Raw genomic sequence first — 16828 nt, forward strand, 5'->3', positions numbered from 1 at the left:
CTACTTTGTGCTAATCGGTATTCCATGGTTAGAGCGTTGGTATTACGAGCTTGCCATGTGATTTATGAGCCCAAGCCTAGTTATCAACTATGGCCTCTGCTGCAATTTTCTACTCTGTCTACATTTTTGTCTTTCACTGACATGTCGTTTTCTGCCTCCTGAGAGCATACTTCAGTGAGTATCCTGTACCTCACTGACTTGCATCTCAAGTAGAACTGTCAGCTGAATTTTTCAAATACCAGGGCTTAGCTAAATGTCCTTGACTAATTTAAACACCACTCAGAAAACCTCTGTTTTGAAACTCAAAATAAGGACCTGATCATCCTACCCCTTACTGTTCACCTCTTGCCCCAGTGTGCCCTGCAAACCTGGTTTCCTACTGAATCAGTTGCACCATTTTTTTGGGCAGCTGTATCTTCAGCAGCCCAGCATAGCAGCTCCCTCCCACAGACATTATCCATACAACATGAACGACACTGCAGGCATACACGAAAGCAGAAATTGTGAAAATACGACTCATCCTGCTCACTTGCCCAGTGAAACCCCACCTCTTACCCCACAGGTGCTGCTGTCTAGAAATGAATGTTAAGACCCACCGAACTCACTCCATAACAAAGAAACTTTGCCACCTGTTTGGGCAGAGGATGCTCCCACATCTTTTCAACACAATTTCTGACAGGAGTCCCACGGGGGCCACATCACTGCAGGTCCCACCGGAGTGCAGCCCAGCAAAGCAGGTTTCATGACATCTTTATAAATCTGCTGTTCCATCCCCTGCGCAGGTAACAGCTGGTTGCACCAGGCAGAGATTTTCTTCACTGGGGATTCAAGAGCAGCTACCATTACACTTTCTCCACGTGCCATTTATGGAACATTAAGCTTCTGTAGAGGGTTAAATATCTCTGCTTTCTCTAACTCTGCACTGTGAGACACCTGTGGCCAAAAAAAGTAGAATTCACCATCAGCCAACAGAAAATGGCTTTTCTGAGCCACATTACCTCTCATTCCCACTACCTTTATCAAGTCGTACAATATTTTACCTGAAACTGAGAGCCAGGGCTATTATTTCCAGATAAAAGTGTATCACACATCAACCTTCACTGATTTTCTGTCTGCCTGAAGGTTAATAGCAACAGCCACTGTATTACACTATATAGTAATGAAAAAAAAACAAACCAGAACTATTACACATTCCAATTTAAATGTAAAGGAAACTGGAATCAATGAAAAAGGTTAAAAAGCATTGCTTTCCTTCTTTGTGACTGTACGAAAATGTCCAGATCAGCTTCCTCAGATTGTATTTCAGAGTCTTGCCATAGAGGTCCTCACTCTCATTTTCCTTTTTAACATAAGCAGTAATAGGGTCACTATTTTCTAGTTTCCTTGATGGTTATGATCTTTGTCAGTCTTACACATCTTAAGAGCATATTCCTTCAGTTAAAGACTCAAGTTCTTTAAAAAAATCTTCTTTGTTAATTAAAGGTGAAAAAGCCCAGCCCACTATATATTAGAAAGTAATACCTTAAATAGCTCTGAAAACTCAAACGTGAAACCAGAATCAACAATTCCCAGTCCAGTGAGTCCAATTTAATTTTCTTTTTTTTTGCCAATATTCTGAAACAACTGTGTAAGTTTTTCAAAGCAGACTAAAGTTGAGTCAATTATTCCAGCTCCCTCTGAAGTGAACAGTTTTGTGGCTAAAGTTGGCTACAGTTGGCTGGAAATCTTAATTACTTGTTTGCTCATTAGGCACAGGCTTTCAAAGCAAACAAAATCTGACTTTGTAATTACAGGTATGTTACTTGAGAGATTTTCAGAAAACCAAGAGATATGTGGAAGAAGCAACAAGAAACTGGTTTCTTTGCAGGTAACTTTCAAAGAAAACAAAGCATTAAAACATTCTGAAATACAAAGTTGAAAGTCTCCCAAAGGCCTTACTCTGCTCCCAGAGCAATGCTTTGAGGACTGGGAGAAAGTCAGGTTTATTTTTCCGCAACCTTAAAATAAACAAGCTTGTTTTTCCTAACTTCCATTTGTGTAGCTGAGGAGTCTCATTACTTTCACAAGTAACATGAAAGTAAGTCTCTGACTTGTACATAAGGCATTCATATTCTGCTGCCTGGTGACCACAAATCCCTGACTGTACAGGTGTCAACAGCCAACTAGGCAGCGGTTCCTCCTCACAAACACCTACATGCATGGTTCTGAAGTCATACAAGTGGGAGAAAATGGTACTGAAAGGCATCTGGTCAACACGACAGCAGTATACCCAAAGATCTGTGATTTATAAGCGTGTGTAACTGTAACTTGAAAAAAATTTTTTTTTGTCTTCTTTAATTTTAAGGTAAGGATGAAAAGGTATGAAGCCAAGTTGAAAACTCAAAGGTCCACCTAGTCAAGCACGTTGTGTCCAGCAAGAGGTCAGTAAGCTGTTTGTAGGAGGAATATGAAACACAGCGGTACATGCTGTAAGGTTCCTAAAGGTGTTGCAAAAGAACATTAAGTGCAGGAGGTCAGCAGGGAAGAGGGAAAAAAAAAAATAAATATTTTGGAGTATTCACAACTGTGAGGTGCAGCTGTCCTTAAAAAGCTTACAAACAACTTTTCAGGCAGGGCAGAGTTTCTGAGGCCCCGCATGGAGGTGCAATGGATGCCTTCAGCGTTGCAACACAACCACCCCAAAGCTGAGGAAGAGAAGACACAGGGTGGAAGGGGGAGTTGAACGCTCCGCTGGAGTTTCACATCTAACGTGGCAAAAACTCCATTTATCCCCATTTTGCTCCAGTACAACACAGTGCCCACGGAGTTTATCTCTCAGCACTAGCAAACAAAGGTACCCTTTGAATGTATTTCCTTGAAATAGTCTGATACAAATGGACATAGTTTCTTTTCTCTGATGAGGTTCTCCAAAGTGAAATAAGATCAGAGATGCTGCTGAAGTCTCACCAGGTTCAATACACACTTGGCATTCAATTTTCCAGCAATGAGAATCCCCACCAAATTCCTTCTGCCCCTCCATCTAAAAAGACTCATTCTTTCTTGCCTGAACATCACCTCTGTATGAGTTGCTTTACTGGTACACGAAAACAGATGCTATAAATACAGCCATCATTCAGTCACAGCCAAATACAAGACAGCAAAAGCAGGCTAAACTTAAATGCATTCCCAGTAAGCAGGCTGTTTACCAAGACTTTTGTACCCTAACGCCTTGCCACAGAATCCAAGACACTGGTCCCTTTATTTTACCAAGATGACACACTTGTGCTGTACACAACCCAACCCAACTCCTACCTGCTCCTTCCAGAGCTTGCCTACCCGTGTGGCTGGGGTTTTGGAGGGACTGAACGGTCTGCTAGGCAATCACCACCCTATTCTGGGCAGGGGACATCAACGTGGCATGGGCTCTCCCTACAACAGGCAGCGGGAGCCGCAGAGGGTACCCAGCGATCCTGAACCGGTGGCTCCCAAAGGTCGGGAGCATCTGCTCACGAGAGCATGTGAGCTCACGAACGTGGTGAAACTCCAGCTGGAGAAACGGGGCTTATGGTCACGCATCTGCTGGGACAGACACGTGGGAGCTGTTGTTCTCTGCCTGGCAGGGCAGGAGCTCTGGTGAGACAGTACTTGTGGCAGGTGAAGAGTGCACTGCCGTGGCTAGAGATGTGCTAGTGGCATTAACACAAATGGAAAGATACAGGCTTGCAAACAAGTTACTCTTAGCTGCTCTTTAAACCCTTGAACCACAGCTTAAAACCAAACCAAACCAAAACAAACCAAACCAAAACAAAACAACAAAACAAAATAAAACAAAACAAAAAAAAACCCAACAACAACAGACTCAGAGCACCCAACCATACAAGTTCAAAACACCATTTCAGTAGTTTTTGTGTTCCTTGGGAGGCAGACCTTAAGTAGAGTTTACAGTAGGGAAAGTTAATACAGGTGTATAATACAGTAGGCAAGTATAGGTACCAGAACGGGCCTCTCTGCCCCAGTTTCTCTCAAGTCTGATCCTCTCAGGACAGTTCTTACTGATTCTCTCAACAATAGCACATATTACAGCTCCCTCTTCTTTTTTTTTTTTTTTTTTCTTTTTCTGCTACGGTTCTTATAAAGAATAAAAAATAAAATGTCATTAGATGCTCTAACAGCATGAAAAATGTCTTTCAGGAGCTTCTACTGATTTCTGCCTGATTTCAGTAGAGTTTTTTCAGACACTACTTCCCCAGGCTTCATCTCCATATTCTTCTTGACTCCACAAATCCTGTCCTTCAAGCATTTGTACTCTGAAGGAGAAGGAAGCGATCTCCTTGGCAAGCAGAGCTCTGTGAGTTCACAAAGTCTTGGTTTTGTATGCAGGCTGCATCTCCTTGCATTTTAATATCCTGTTCCCCATGAAATAGTATAATTCTTGCGTATATTCAACCATATTTCTAAGCAGCCAGATTAGTCCTGTACGAGTAAGTCTGGTTCTCAACTACCTCTTAAAATAAAGGGAGCCTGACTGTGTTTTAAAGGCATTCTCTCAAGCTCAGCAGCAACAGAATCTCTTTTAGGTCCGGTAGCTTTTTAAAGAAATCTCAAGTACCTTAATTCTATTTTTCAGTAGACCTTTCAAGACAGGATATCTGGGACTGGATGTTACATGGTGGAATCTCCCCTGTCAGCCCTAGAAAATAGTTGAAAATTCTGTTCTTTGAACCATGGCTCATTACTCAGCCCCCTTCTGTGCTTCTCTGCCTGGCAAATGCAGATATGATGGGCGTTACAAGATGCTCTAATGCTAGAATCCCTATAGCACAACCACAGGGAAATGCAGATAATGATCCAACACAGCAATGTAGTCTCTGCCAGAAAAGCAAAGTGTAAATATATCTACACTTACTTCAAACCATGGCTGTAATGTGTCCTCATCTATCAGCGTGAGTCGTATTATTTTCTGGGTTGATATTTTTAAGAAATAGTTCGTTTTTACAATTTTCTTTATCTCTGCGTTTTTATGAAGCTGCTACATGTACATAGCTTATGCTTACCATTTACATTTTTCTATACCCATATGAGCCTGCTGAATTCTCCAAAGAATATCAGATTTCAATGCACTTTGCAGTGCTCTTCTGTTACTTCTAAAGACCAGGCTATTCTTTACAGCAAACTCCAGTCTGAATTGGTAATGTGAGCTTGCTGTGTAATTCCCTGACTCCTTTACAGTGACAGCCCTAATGCCTTTTTATAATCGCTCATCTTTTACTGTGTCTCTGCAAATTTATTCCACATTTCTGAGCGCAAGCAATTCCATTTTCTCATATTTATGTGCATTGTATTCCTGGGTTCCTTTTTCTTATATAAGTCATGTTTTCAAACCCAATATTGGCTTTTTGTTTCCAGCAGCTATAATAAACTAAATATATAACAAAGAGTGTAAGACCAGGGCAAGTATATACATCTGTGCCTAACTTGCTTAGACCTGCTCTCACTGCTCCTCTGAAAGAGGAAATATCATCTTCTTTGCAGCCCTTTCGGTCTCTTTGTCCCTAGAACCAGCAGGAAATTAAGGCCTTTCAAAACTCCTTCCTCAGCCCTTCTATATGCATATATGTTGCATAAAACCATAATTTTCCCTTTTCTGAAGGCTGAGATTCTTGTGTAAAATCACAGGATTTTAGACACAGAGGACTGAAGGAAAACCTAAGGTCTCACAAGAAAAAAGAATCCCAAAAGAGAGAAACATTGCTTCTCCATCCCACACCACCAGCTGCCATCCTTCCCTTCAGCTGGATTCCCCTGGAGCACGTTACTTTATATAGGGAAAAGCTGGTCCCCTCAGAGACTTACCATAATTCCACGGACTGAAGAAGATGGATACGGGAACACGCAGGATGGAGGAGGCACAGAGGCCGGATCCAGCTGTGAGGCAGGTCGCTTTTTCCTGAGACAAACCACAGCTGTGGAAAAACCTGTAGGTTTATAATTGCACATTCAGATACTTGTTGCTTAATTATTGCGGTGCAGTAAGACACGTGGCAGGCACCTGTGGCACGTTTCTATACAGCAGCAGCATGAATGCTGTGGAGGTCACCAGTGTCCGAGAGAAGTTCAGTCCTTGACTTGTGCTGATGGAGAATACACTTTTCTTAAGACTGAACTCACAGTTTTATGTATCTCACATATGCTCATATAGACCACTTACGACACCTAAGGCACCACACCACAGTGTTACAGGAAGGTCTGTTTAAGAGGCCCATAAAACCCCTTGACTTTTGGACCTTTTGTCGTTCCTGCCTCTTAGGTCACTGTTGAACCAGCCAAGGTCCAAACTAACGCTGAGCCATACCCACCCCTCAGGGTAGGGAGGCAGTATCTCAAGCATTGGTTTTCCTAAACCTTTATCTCAAAAAAAAACAGGCATTCTATATGACATTCCCATGACATACTGGTTTGATATGTAGTTTACCTATGCAACGGGTGACATTAATGTAACTATTTGAAATGTAGATATTATTACAGCTGGATGCAAGATTAAACTTAATGTCCTGGTTGTTTTGAGGACTATCCTAAAACTTCCCATCAAGAACTGTGTGAATGATATTTAAGATTGAACATGATATTCTAAATTTGAACTCTTGCTGAGTTGAATGGTTGAACTAGCAGTTAGGCTCTTACTCTTAAAATAATTAATGGTCTTATATATAGCTTGGTGAGATATTAATTATTTCATTGACGTGGAACTAATCCATAAGTCTAAGGAGTTCACAGGTATATTTGGTAATACAACCTCTATAATTTCCCAAGGTCAAAGTGGAATGAATCATTTTATTTTCTCAATAAGATGTGAGATGTGCCTTATATACAGCATCAAACCTGGACTGAACAGGGAACTGGAAGTAGAAATGCCCAGACCACATCACTAAACGTGCAAAGTCCACCATACAGTTATAAAAATGTAGTTGGAATCTGAACAGTAACTTGATGTCTGTGATGCAGCCACTCATTGGGAATTTTTCTACAGTCTCCAAACTGATACATTCAGTAAGTCCCATCTATGCAATTAAAACCACTACCACTGTTTCATGTTCCAGATATTGCAAGTATACAGCCAAATTTTCCTTTTCCATACCAACACCAAGTATGAAATCCATCTTTTTTCCATCAGTTTGGTATCTGTGATGTAATTTGACACACAAGTCCTGCTTGCACTCTGCTCCCAGAATATGTCCCTACTGCTGTGTTTCTAGGGTGAACTTTGGTATAAATCTCTCTGATAGTTACCAATCCTGATCCAGAGGTTTTTTCCAAGTTATGGGGCACATCTCTCGTCTTTCACAGCATGTTCTAACCTTAAACCACAAAAGAGTGACACATGGACTGAAGCAAAAAATACCGTTGCGAGAGTGCAATGTTCTGATTCTTATTTGTATACATCAGAGTATTCTCATTTTCTTTTCATGGTTATTCAATGGCCTATCTTCAGTGGTTTACTGCCTGCTGGGTAATGGTTCCTTTCTAATCAATTTTAGATTATTTTTCTCCATATTTACTCCTATCTTCCTTTACAGCCCTTTTAAACCAAAATCAATTTCACTTTTGCCTCAAATAGTCCTCCTGTCTGTGCAAGGATAGATTCTTGAACTTCATTCCTGGAATCCAAATTAGTCTGCACCATATTAATCCTGGTTTTAGAGAAGCACACACACATTCAGCTCTTCTCAGACCCTGGCCAGGGCACATTGTAACCATCCACAGTTTAGTTCACGACTGCTGTGTCTGCACAGGGATCCCAAAAAACTCTGGAGCTCAGCTTTATCTTTCAAGCATCCTAAGTCTGCATTCACATCCAACATGATAAGCCCATCCCCAGGTGCTCTTCCAGTGCTGACAGCAGGTCTGTACCCACTTAACATGAACAGTGCCATGCAAAGCACTGTTGTGCAGGTCTGTACCCACTTAACATGAACAGTGCCATGCAAAGCACTGTTGTATAGCACTTATCTTACAATGCTTAAAGCACACTTACACCTACCCTGCCTTTGCACTGCACCCAACAAGAGCTGCATACGTCTTTCTGGTGGCTGGTGCTCACTCCACAGAAAGCAAGCAGTGAAAGAACAGTGTCCTTTACTGATCCAGATCCTTGATTAAGCTCCTGATTCACAGTCATCTCCCATCAGCTTCCTGACTGTCCTCTGCTACAACAGAATGGCAGATTGGATCTCCACAGATACAGGAGCCTTTGCCCTGGGACTGCATGGGATTGGTGGCAGGACCCACCCTACTGCCCTTTCATACCTAAAGAGATATGGTTTATCTGCAGTACAGCAAAGAAGAGTGGGTCCCAGGAGGGAGGAGAGAGCATCTGGCCTGTGGGGAAACAGAGCAAGAGAAGGAGGGGTGAATGCAGGACTTAAAGGAGGGCCTACAGGAAAGCTGGGGAGAGACTCTTCATCATGAGGTTATAGTGATAGGACAAGGGGTAACAGTTTTAAAGTGAAAGAGGGTAGATTCAGATTAGACGTAAGGAAAAAATTAATTACTGTGAGGGTGGTGAGGCACTGGCACAGGGTGCCCAGAGCAGCTGTGGGTGCCCCCTCCCTGGAAGGGTTCAAGGCCAGGTTGGACGGGGCTGGGAGCCCCCTGGGCTGGGGGAAGGGGGCCCTGCCCGGGGCAGGGGGGCTGGAACTAGATGATCTTTAAGGCTCCTTCCAACTGAAATCATTCCAGAATTCTATGATAATGTACACATATACTTCTGGACAGAAGAGGAACTTACACTGAAAGGCAGGAGCAACCCCAAGCCCGCCATGCTCTGTTGCCTGATGCCCTACGGTGACATCATGGAGCCACGTGCTTTCCCAGGAGACATCTTCTACAAAAGGTGCTGAGTCCAACATCTCCCACCACAACATCTGACATGAAGACAAGCCTCATGAGAGACGGGCAAAACAAAACACAGGCCATGGGGAAGGGGTTGGCACAGAGGTGTGTGCATGCTCACAGTGCTGCACGTGCCTTCTGGAGGTGCGTGCACGTGTGTCTGTGTCTCTTGCTGAAGGGACGGGTGGGCTGTTGTAGAGTGATTCTTACCCGTGTTAGGGCATCAACCGCCCTCATTTTCCCTCACCTCTCTCTGCAGTGCCTGTATCCATCCAGCTGCGATGCTTCACGACATGAGGACACTCAGGCCAGGTGTAAAACTGTGCAAGGAGAGGCTGTTTTGCAGCAGCCAGTGATAACTGGGGAGACTGGAGTACAGTAAAACACTGCAGAGCACATGTGGACCTTGAGAGCCCTCGGGGAGTCACTGCTCACAGAAACCAAAAGGAGAGAGGGTATAGATAGTTTGGAAACACCTGCAGAAGTGAGGGAGTCTGAGGAACTGGAATTGAGGTCCTCTACCATGACAGCTCACAGATCATAACAGTGGGGAAAATCAGGCCAAGAAACAGTAGCAAGGAAATATACCTAGCAGAAGAGCATATGTGGTGTCTTCAGAAGAGCTCTGCAGTTCAGTGTTGTTATCCTTTTTTCTCTCCCGAGTCCATGAGGAGGAGAAGGGACCATAATACAGCCGTCTGCAGCAGTACCTCCTGCACATGCAACCATCACTGCATTGCAGAGAGGCTCCTCTGTTATTCACTGCCAAGGTCCATTCCTCCTCTTGGAGGCACCAATGAGAGGAGGGGTTATGGGCAACCCCCACAAAGTGGGCAGATTTTTGTGTCAACAAGAAAAGTCAAATTTATCTCTAAAAACCCAATAGAAACATTATTAAAGACTAATTCACACCCAAGGCAGCATTCCCGAACATAATCTGTCTCAACTCTTACCTTTTGTATTTATGGCTCTCTCAGTCCAAGGCAATAGATATACACTTAATGCAGTCTCTAACTCACCTATGGACTCTCAGTGGTGGGGCATGGTGATGAATGACATTTGAGTGAGTTGCATTCCCATATAATAGCAGTGGTTTTTGGAGGATGCAGGTCTTTAGATGAAGCAGGAGAAAAACCTAAAAACTTGGGTTATAGGTCCTAACCGTTAGGTGCTCCTGAATGTCTCGGTGCTGAAGTTCCTTCCAAATGAAAGCCACTTTCTTCTCTGCAGTAGGGAAGTTAAAAGAAATAACCAGTGGGTGAGAGAAAACAACACTGTTGTAATGAAAGATGAAAGAGAGTCTAGACACCAAAGTCAGTGCAGAGAGAAGTAAGGCAGATTTCTGAAAAAGGATAGGGAAAAAGAGAGAGGGAAGAAAGCTGAATCTTTAGAGGTCTGAAAAAGGTAGTAGCAGAAATAGTCTTTATGTGATGTAGGTAAATCCTGTTTTCTTCCATCAGCAGTTTAATGCCATAAATTAGGGGAAATGGCTGATAATGTTTAAAAGTGCAGATACTTGATATCCCCAGTTCTTTTTCCTGGCTAGGCATAAAGCTGTCTACATCTTGAGATAACAAAGAGGTGAACTGGTCTAAAGGTGAGAAAAGATTTCATGCTGACTTTCCATCTAAGTGCCTTACCCACCACCAGGCCAGCTTGGCAGCCCATAAAACCCGAGAGCTCTTTTTGCGACTCTGATTTCTCCCATTTGGGCGAGGGAGCAGAAGAAGCTCCAAAGTGTCCCTAGAGGTTGGAGTGCATTAGTATGGGTGGTGGCAATGGTACAAGAATACCGTGGGTGAGTGTGGATCCCCCAAACTTACCCTGAGAGCAGCCAGTCTTATGGAAAACCCTGTCATCCATTCAAACCAGGGCAATGTGAGCATCCCCAGAGGGCTGAGCCAATGTCTCCCTGGGATGGTGTTTCCCAAATCTTTTAAACTCACACCTCCTCTCACCTATTTTTTTTTGCTTCATCTGTGCTTTATGTGATCTCCTTAAGTGTTCACACCATGGCTAGGCTTTCAAGATCAGATTCCACGTTGTTTGAATACGCCCCTTAACATTACTGAATCAAGATAATTTAATTTTATTACTTAAACTTCATAGATTTTTTGATTTTTGTAATGAAAGTTTAAAAATAATCTGTGAGAAAAGTGTAAGAAAACGTCTTAGAAGTATGATACAGTAATAAATTTGTATGTATAAAACTGGAAAGATCATCTCTCTAAGGGGCTGTTCTGTTCTTGTTTAGACAGCATCTTTTGAGGAAGCCAGGTTTTCATTAAAAAAGAAGTATGATGTGGGGAGATTAGCCCAGGTTAGTGGTGCTCAGGTGGGTGCCTGTTTGTTTAAGCATCTTTTTATGTTACGGCTCCTTGGAGAGGAAGAGGGGTCATATTTATGAATAAGAATACCTATTTGAGTGTAGTGCCCAGTGTGAGGAAAAATACTGTATGAAAGCTTTAAATCTGACTTCTCAGTAGGAGTTCTTTTTTTAATGGCTGGATGTCATCTCAGAGCTGAGGAAAGGACAAAGAAAATAGAAAAGAAAAAAAAAAAGAAACTGAGAAATTAGAGAGGGAAATTGTGTAGATGCAGGAGGAAGAAAACATGGGAAAAAAACAGAAAAGTATTTTAAAACGGAAAACAAAAAATGGAGGCAGAAAATGGGCAAAAGAGGAGAAGAGGAAGATCGGTTTCCCAGGATGAGGAGGGAGGTGGCCCATAACTTCATGAGGCCGCCCCATCACCATCAAATGTCTTAGAGATTGGGGAGGTTCCTGGTGACTGGAAAAGGATAAGTGTCACACTCATTGTTCAAGCAAGACAAGTAGGATGATCCAGGGATGGAGAGATCAGTCCCCTGACCTCCATCCCTGGGAAGGTTGCGAAGCAAATCTCAGCACATGAATTATAAGGTGATTAGAAACAGCCAGCATGGACTTACCAAAGCCTGACCACATATGTGATCGCTGCCTGTGACAGAGCGAGTGGTTGCTGTGGATGCAGAGTGTGGTTGATGCTTTCCTTGACTGTAGTAAAGCTTTCAACATGGTCCTCTGTAGCAGCCTTGCAGCAAAAGTGGTGAGATGTAGCTTTGATAAGCAGATGGTAAGTTGAATGGAAAATTGTCTGGGCCACTGTGCTGAAAGGAATAAGGTACCTGGTCCAAAATCAAGTTGCTGATCAGTTACGAGTGGCAGCGTGGTCCCTGCAGGAGGGCAGGGCTGCCATTCGGAGGGACCTGCACAGGCTGGAGAAATGGGCCATCAGGAACCACATGAAGTTCAACAAAAGCAAATTCAGGTCCCACACCTGGGCAGGGGTAACCCCGCGCACCAGCACAGTCTGGGGCCGAGTGACTGGGAAGCGGCTCTGCAGGAAAGGCCCTGGGGGTCTGGTGGACAAACTAAACACGAGCCAGCATTGGGTCTTTGCAGCAAAGTTGGTCAAGAGACTCCCAGGCTGTGTTCGGAAGAGCCTTGCCTGCAGACATGATCCTTCTCCTCTGTACAATACCTGTGAGGCTACACCTGGGTCCTGTGTCCAGTTTTGGTCTCCCCATGGCAAGAAAAACAGATCCGTACCTAGCAAGTCCAGTGCAGGGCTACCAAGATGGTTAGGGGGCTGGAGCACCCATGGCATAAGAAGAGGCTGAGGGAGCTGTGTCTGTGCAGCCTGGAGAAAAGAAGGCTCAGGGGTGACTTCAGTGCTGTCTCCTGGTTGGAGGATATAGATATGCCAGAGCCAGACTCTTCTTGGAGGTGCATGGTGACAGGATGAGAGGCAATGGACAAAGCTGTGACATAGGAAGTTCTGCTTCAATGTAAGAAAGAAATATACCACCATGCAGGTGGTGAGATACTGGAGCAGGTTGCCCAGAGATGTTGGAGACGCTCCATCCTCAGAGAAATTCAAGTTTGGGAGCCTGATTTAGTTGGACCTGTCCTTCTAGTTGGTAGGAGAAAAGAGGCATTTCAAAATGGAACTGGCAGGTGACAGGAAGACAAGAGGCAGAAAAAAGGCAAGTGTGAAATGAAGGAACAATAGAATATGGAAAGGGACAGAAAAAAGAAACAAACACACACAAAAAAGCATGGTGGAAAATGACAGGAAGTAGCACAGATGCCAAAAATTTGACATAGTGACATTTCAGAGCAAGGAAGCAGGAGGAAAGTTCCCTGGAAATGACTGACAGCAAGTGAAGGGTCTCTTTTACTCTGCAGACCTTCATAAAAGGAAAATGAGGGCAGGAAAAGCAGCCTAAAGCAACACCTAGATTTGCAGATGCCAGAACGTGGATCAGGACAAACAGAAAATAAATCTAAATTATTTTGTCCTCTTCCTTCCTTCTGGAACCATAGCAACTTCTGTCAGCTGAAATGGCTCCCCAAGGGCCACTGACACAAACAGCAAGCACCTCTGTGAGAGCACAACTAATGAAGCTGGGTTTCCCATTGAGTCATGTAATTCCTATTCCTCTCTCTTCCCATATGTTCCTTCTAATCCTGTCATACCTCCTAATGTCCCTCACAGCACCCTTCGCTCCCTCCTCTTTCCCGCTATTCTTCTAGCCTTTCTTTCCTTCTTTGCTGGGCTAGAAACTACATCTGCTGGGGGTGGTTTGAGCTGGGCTGTACAGCCAATGTATCCATGGCTAGTGACTAAAAACAAAATGTAAGCCTTTCCCTCAGTGGTGGCACTCATTTGGATCTATCAGCAGCACTATCATTATGCCACCCAGCGACCCAGCCTCCAAAAACTGCAGCTACTTCATATCCTCTGCACCATCCTCCCCCAGGCAAACGTGGGTAAACTGATGAACCAGTTGACAAATGAGGAGGGAATAGCTGGTAAAGTGACAGCAAACATGGACAGAGCAAATTGGACAAGCTTTGTTTCCTTTGGAAACCAGACTTAAACTCACTCTGCACTGAATGTGCTTCCTTCTCTCCGAGAAATTCTCATTTAGGCAGGGTCTGGTGGACCATGCAGGATTCCCAGTGCCCATATCTGTGTTTTAACCGGGACATCACTCTGTTTCCCAACAAAGCCATGCAGCCCTCCAGATGTGTGCACAGCACCCGGTGCACAACCAAAGCCACCCCGTCCTGTTTGCAGGTCACACCTGCCCCCATTAACGTCCCCCTTACCAGAGGTGGGTTATACAGGTGCCATCCAGTAGCTGGCACTCTTCTTTCTGTACCTTGAAAGTAACAATCCTCAGAAGGTCTTGGCCTTTGCTTTCTTTTGAGGACCTAGGTGTCCGTTACTGTGCTTGGCAGATTTTTGGCCTCTGTGTTGACCCTCGTGCCCCAAAGTGTGTCATATGCATCTGAGTGCTGTTCTTGCCCAGAAAAAAAAGAATTCTGGATAACTAGAGAGTAAAATACTATTGTAAAATATTGGGCCTCCACACATGGTTAATAAATCATGTTTTATAGGGTGATTTTTACTGTATATTTGAAAAGCACCATATATTTATAATAGCAACGGTTCTGAGAAAGGTTAAACACATAACTGCTAAAGAAAATTTATTACAAACCTGATATTGCTGGAAGGGCAAGTGGTCCTTTCCAAGAAACCAAAAGCAAACTGAAGTCTTGAAAAATGACAGGCAGAAGCAGGGCTCTCACAGCTTTGTCCCTGGGTGGCACGAATAAATTTGAAGAGAAACAGAATTACAGTTTCTGACGCCGATGCACAACAGCAGGCTGGGCTGGTCAGTTCTTAGACCATCACAGCAGTGGTAGCAGCTCTGTCTAAATACGCCTATACTGAACTTTTCAGCTAAATGAGAAGATGGAAGACTGAGTTGCCACTACTTTGGCAGGCCCCTTTTTTGCACGTCTCAGAATTATGGTTCCATTAGGTTTGAAAAAAATGTAACCAAGGCTTCAAACAAAATGTTCAAACACCTCATTCGCTTTGCTACCAATAATGACATCAAAGCTGATGCTGTAAAGCAATTTAACAGCACTTTGAAATCTAGGATGCAGAGGTGTTTTGCAACTCACAATACTTCTTACTACATGGACGTGTTAGCAGTGTTTACATACCAGAGCTTACTCCAGCTCTCACAGAAATGTGTACAGCAGACTCGAGGATGCAACTACCTTGTACTCCCTGAAGGCCTGGGAAACTTTGTGGGAAGCTGTGGGTTTCTCTTTTTTTTTTTTAAAAAAAAGAGGTGCTCTGACTTTTTAGGAAAAGGGATCATCTGAAAGCATCTAAATGCAAAGGAACCATCGAGTAAATTTATGGACAGTTGTTCACTGATGACATTTTCACAGTGACTGAAAGAATGAACCTGTCAGAGAACCACTTACCAAACAGAAGACTACAAAGGTGGGGTGACTCGTGGTTATTTTTACCCTGAAGAAGTACAAAGCACTCATGCCAAACAACACGTTTGATGGACTGAAACAGCTGTACCTCTAGAAACAGAAAGGGGAGAAGGCAGTGATTATTGCTGAGTTGACTGGAATGGCTTCCTAATTCCCAAACGTGGGAGTGTGTTTCCCATGTCTGCAACACTCGGATGCAATGCTTTCCAGAAAGAACATGTAACATGGAGGTTTCCAACACTCTTCCCAGCAAAGTCAGCACTTGGGTATTCCAACAAAATGCCAAATCTGCTTTTCCAGTACAGTTAGTTACACCCTTGGATCTCTTAGGAAGCAAGTCTAGTGGAAACACACCAGTCCTATGACCGGAAAACACAGTTTTTCAAAACCTCTTATATGGGTATGAAATAGTCATGCCTTTTGTTTAGTCCTCCAGGGATTACTTCTCCAGCATTTAACATGCCAGTCCATAACTTCTGAGCGCATCATCTGATGGATGATGTGCTTGGAGAGAAACTAACCTGAAAGCTTTGGATAGCACTTGAGCATTTTTCATCACGTGTCATCCAATGGACACCACTGCATCACAAAATCTTTTATATTCCTTTTTTCTGCAGATGTTTCCAATGGATTCAACTTTTTGAATCCATAAACAGGTACTGCAGAATACCAATGTCTGAGGGGGCCATCTGCACTGCTGTTGTTTTGCACACTTATCCAGGACAAAAAAGCCAACAAATTTGTTACTACTGCTTATGACTATTCACATTATATTCCCGTGAGTAAAAATGCTACTAGCACCACTTCACTGCCATAATTTCAGATCAGAACCAAAATATTTCATTTTTATTTTGGCAATGTGACAATTGAACTGTGTCCCCCACAAAACTCTGCAGAAATTTAAAAGAAAACCTCAGGCCAACAATTATTGTGATGGGGAAAATTATGATGATCCTAACCAATTGTGTAGCATTGATGGGATATTCCTCCTTCATATATGGGATTTTCTGTGATCTATGGAGGCAGGGCTACTGTCCTTTGAAAAGCTGCAGTTTGGGGAGGAGAGGTAAAGACTACTAAATGCTGTATTAAAATAGCTATATAAAACTTTTTGATAGGTATTGTAGGTTACATCTTCAAAACTGTTTTCAGTAATGGGGTGAAGATGCTATATGAAGGATTTCAATAAGTCCTATAAGAAATGCATCTTACCACAATACACAGGCTACTTCTAAGTATCTCAGAAGAAAAGCTGTGAAAATCTAGTCTGCCATAGGTGAAAAATTTAGAAGAAACTGGAAAGAAAGACAAAGAGCTCTCCTGAGGGTGAAAGAGATGGTTAAAGATGTCTTTTCTCACTGTCAGTCTAAAGAGTGTACTAAATCTAAAGCAGGTCTGTTCCACATAACTCCCATACAGAACAAGAGAGAGAGAAATACCTATGCATTGAGGTACCAGTAATCAAAGAGATAGCAAAATTTAACTTTAGTCCAGTATACCTCCCATTATTTTACCAGCTGTTTTAAGAGAATACCTTTTATTACTCATGTTTTTTTAGGAGGGTCTTTCTTTTTTTTTAGCAGCCTTGTCAAATGCATGTTTTCTTTTAA

At 43.1% G+C, this 16828-nt stretch overlaps 1 protein-coding gene across 2 annotated transcripts in view; it reads right to left on the minus strand.

The window, feature by feature from the left end:
* The window catches only part of LOC104368842 (zinc finger protein 501), a 29791-nt gene extending 14229 nt beyond the window's left edge, over window positions 1-15562 (minus strand). Inside the window, exons 1-3 of one of the 2 annotated variants that reach the window (XM_042795262.1) lie at window positions 15201-15562; window positions 14417-14517; window positions 5833-5954 (exon numbers count right to left, since the gene is read on the minus strand). The gene's annotated coding sequence lies outside the window, so the exon portion shown is untranslated. Of the gene's footprint in view, window positions 1-5832; window positions 5955-8283; window positions 8346-14416; window positions 14518-15200 lie in introns of those variants that run through there. The other variant, XM_032986092.2, reaches the window with a different exon arrangement.
* Between the last annotated feature and the right edge of the window lie 1266 nt (window positions 15563-16828).

Source organism: Tyto alba, unplaced genomic scaffold (genome assembly GCF_018691265.1).
Source record: "Tyto alba isolate M040663 unplaced genomic scaffold, T.alba_DEE_v4.0 Super-Scaffold_21, whole genome shotgun sequence".
Taxonomy (NCBI): domain Eukaryota; kingdom Metazoa; phylum Chordata; class Aves; order Strigiformes; family Tytonidae; genus Tyto; species Tyto alba.